The following is a 4,182-nucleotide window of genomic DNA, read 5'->3' as shown; positions in this document are numbered from 1 at the left end:
CTGCTGCCAAGTGCCCAGGCCGGGCATTTGGCTGGGCACTCCACCTGGGCCAGAGCTTTCGGTTTTGAAAATAAAAAAAACTCATTATAAATTATAAATGCATAAGAAGAGGGGAATAGGGTGTGGGCTCGGTATAGGCGCCGGTTCGCCGGTGAATTGGGCCACCCCCAAGCACCTTGGCTGGCCCGCGCCAAGGCAAGGTTCTCAGGCGGTTGGCCTTGGCGCGGGCCAGCCAAGGTGCTTGGGGGTGGCCCAATTCACCGGCGAACCGGCGCCTATACCGAGCCCACACCCTATTCCCCTCTTCTTATGCATTTATAATTTATAATGAGTTTTTTTTATTTTCAAAAACGAAAGCAACTACAAAAAGAGAGGGATGTTCGATCAAAGAGAAGACATGAGGAAGATGAGATCCAGGACGACAATCAAGTTGACCTTCAAATAGAGATTTCCATAGTGACAACTCTACCGTCTTCCCAACCAGATAGCTCCAGTCCACATGCACCCCCACCACCGCCATCGATGCCACCACCACCATTACCACCGCCACCACCTTCACCACCATTACCACCACCGCCACCTTTACCTTCATCACCACCATTACCACCACCGTCATCACCACCATTACCACCACCACCGTCATCACCACCATTACCACCGCCACGGCCACCATCATCACCACCACCAGCACAACCATTGTCATCACTACCATTGCTACCACGACCACAAATGCCACTACTCTTAACATATTCACAAAATATGGTAGAAATGGAGCAGTGCCCAAGTGCGCCTGATGGCGGTGTTAGGCCCGAGTCGAGGGCTAGATCTGATAATGGTGCTACTGGAGGTGTAGCTGAAGCTGAAAGAGAAGTGGAGCTACCTGAACACATTGTCGATAAGCGCTTCCAAGAGACAGTTTTGAGAACTAAAGAGAAGGCCATTCACACGACTCTGGAGTCTCTCAAGTGGGAAGGCCTGGGGCACATGATCCGAGAAATCCCACTATGTTAATTCACTCAGATAAGCATCGTTCGGTCTGCTTCACCGCACTTCATCAACATGGACATCTATAGTCTATACAAACAGAATGGCCTTGGGACAAACATAGGTATGTTCCTTGTTTCGGTCTTCAAGCCAAGAATGACAAATACCCTCTCGGTGTCACCAGAAATCGAGAGGGATTGGGATGACATTTGGAAAATGAAGTCCCGCGAATTTGACATCAAGCTTATGAGCCATCCTGAGACTCAACAATTTGTGGGGAAAATGTTCTACATTATCAATGGGAATCATCACTGGTGCGCGTGGATAAAGTGCATCTGAGAATGCTTTCGAGACGATCCTGTCTATCACATCAATGTTCCGGTTGGACATGTACATACGAGAGGATCTCTAGATGTGGCAAGGCTTGTGATAGCTTGCCACAAAATTAATGCGTAAGTACCTCTCCCTCTTCAATCACTTTTAACAATTTGTGTTTTGCAAGTTGGGACAGTTTGCAGTGCAGAAACAAAGCCTAGTACATGATATCGAGTAGATCTGGTTTCTTGCCAATCTCGACAAGGATGCAGTCAGCAGCCACTATGGTGATGATTTAACATCACTTATTCGGCATTAACGAGGTCGTCAGGATGCCAATAGATGGTACAAGAATCCAGTGGCTTTTATGACAGTTGTGTGGAGTAAGGTATGTTCTTTCAACTATACTTTTTATCATAATGTTTGTGTTGTCTTCAGCCATTGGTGAAGGTTAAGCAAGATGCATATGCACAGTCGCATCGAGCTAAAAATGATCAAGAACTCTCGGAGCATTTAGCTGCAATTGACAAGAAAAACAACAACACAAAGAAGACAAAGGTAAAGAAATTACTTAGTGTGGCTGACCCTCGACGCCCAAAGGAGTGGTTCGATATTATAACAAAGATTGCTTGTCATGAAAGTAAGTATTGTTTGTGTTTACATGAAGGTTCTCACAAAAGTTATTTTTTAGTGGGCAAGACTCTAGATGAGATTATTTACAACATCTCAAAGTCAAAGCTTACATATGAGGAACAGATACACATTCTGAACGACCTCAATAGCAAACTCAGGGAAGGAGAAAAAGGTTTGGACAGTATGATAAAGACTGTGATGAGGAGGACCGTCTACATTTCACAAACTGTATATAAAGGGGAGATGTTTCTAGCCCAGGGATGATCCTAAGCAACTTCCATTTAAGGACTTCGTCACCATTGAGCTTACAAAACTCGAAGAGGACTGGCTGCCAAAGAAGGCCACAAGCATGACTCCATTTGATAAACAACTTGGCCAACCTTACTTCATGCGTCGAGCGGCTTTCAGGTAACATACAATTTCTCAACTATACTTAATTGTTTATATTCTATTATAGGTATCTCCAATATAGAGGCGTTCCTCTTGAAACACTGGTATGCACACGACTCCTGAGGCATGGTGTGAGAGATGGAGGCATGTACCCGACAACAATGAAGTTTCCAGCAGCAATAAAGCACGCTTGTCCTTGGGAATTGAAGATGCTAGATTATGAACCAACCCATCATGAGGTTGCAAGAGGCAACAATGATGACGAAGATGATGGCCATGAGAATGTCGACCCTGTTGGTGCCAATGGCGAGCAGAGTGAAGATGGCAGTGAGAACAAAATTCTTTGAGATGAAGTCGAGCAAGAGAACCAGAACGTCCAAGAAGTTCTACCTCGACGAAAGCATGCAAATCCACATCTGGAGGAATTAGTCAACAGTGATGATGATCATCCAAGACGTCCCCGTAACCGAGGAACTTCTCGAGGTATATTTCTTTTAATTCTCTCCTTTTCTTAGTTCCTCAAAATGGTTGCAACAAAAACTGTCGGGAGTAACTTCATTCCAGCTCGCCTTGATGCTCGAGAAGAGGACCTGGAGGAACTTACATCTACCACACGCCACATGACGGTATGTAAATTTTTCTTAAGTTCTCATCTTATCTTTGTCTTCTCCCCCTAGATTCGCCCTATTTCTCCAGTGGCATTCCGTGGTGAAGTTGGGATCTTTATTGGCTCCTACAGTTCATTGATGGCATCTTTTGAGGAGGATGCTGAGAATATGGCTATCCGGCAAAAGTGGGAGTGCTTTTGTAAAAAGATCCATAGGTGACTGCTCAAAAGCACAAACTTCATGTTCTTCGACATGCCAGATGGTCTTCCAGACGCTAATGGTGATGTCCCAAGTTGGAACAACCTGACTAAAGACCACTTGAAGGATGCATTCTTTTTGGCAGCAATTCTTCTTCACACAACCAGTCAAGTTGCCTTCATTCTCCCGAATGACCCCCATTGGATGTCCTGCCTTATGAAGTATGCAACTCGAGTCAACTTCAAGAGGTTCTCTTCCGGGTGCATCATGGATAGTGTTGGGGTCGAGACCAAAGGCGTCCTAGGCATGCCAAAGAAGGTAAGAAATCATCTTCTATTTTGGTTGTCTCTAAAGTTTTATTATTCAGGTTATGATGTGGACCTACCATGTGTTCTGTAGAAGAGAAAATGACGATTTTCGTGATAGTGAGCATGCTGCAAGGGTTTTGCTAGGGTATGATAGCTTTACTGACATCATACCAAATCTCGTAAACGACGACATCCGCAACACATTGTCTGGGTATTGGTTCCAATCTCTATCGGCAATGCATGTATTACTTGAGCTTTATTGCCCAACTAGGGGTGTTGTCATCGATTGCACAGTAGGTAGTGGTTCGATAGTCGAAGCCGCATGTGACTCTAGTAGATCGGTGTTTGCGATTGAAGAATATGAGTTCTTCAAGCGCCGTCTTAGAGGTTTTCGTCCTTCTCTATTAGTTGCTTCTAGGAGGTAATTTATGATGTTTTAAAAACTTATATACAATATATATTTAGTTTTCTAGAAGTCTTCCTAGGTATGCATGGCACATCATATGCAATGTGTAAATTGAGGAGTGGTATGAAAAATCAATATATTAATGATACAGTAAAAGACAATTGAATGCATCCACTTGCAATGAGATAATGATTGTGACAGTAATAGTGTCAGTGCAGCAGATAGTGATAGTGATAGAGTACGTATCAGAGACAGAGACAGTGTCAGTGTCAGAGATGACAGAGTTATAGTGTCAGTCTGTCAAATTTCATAATTACTAGTATTATCAGTTTATTATCTA

This window comes from Selaginella moellendorffii, unplaced genomic scaffold (genome assembly GCF_000143415.4).
Source record: "Selaginella moellendorffii unplaced genomic scaffold, v1.0 SELMOscaffold_63, whole genome shotgun sequence".
Taxonomy (NCBI): Eukaryota; Viridiplantae; Streptophyta; class Lycopodiopsida; order Selaginellales; family Selaginellaceae; genus Selaginella; species Selaginella moellendorffii.
The sequence above is the reverse complement of the archived record's forward strand: the minus strand, read 5'-3'. Positions refer to the sequence as shown.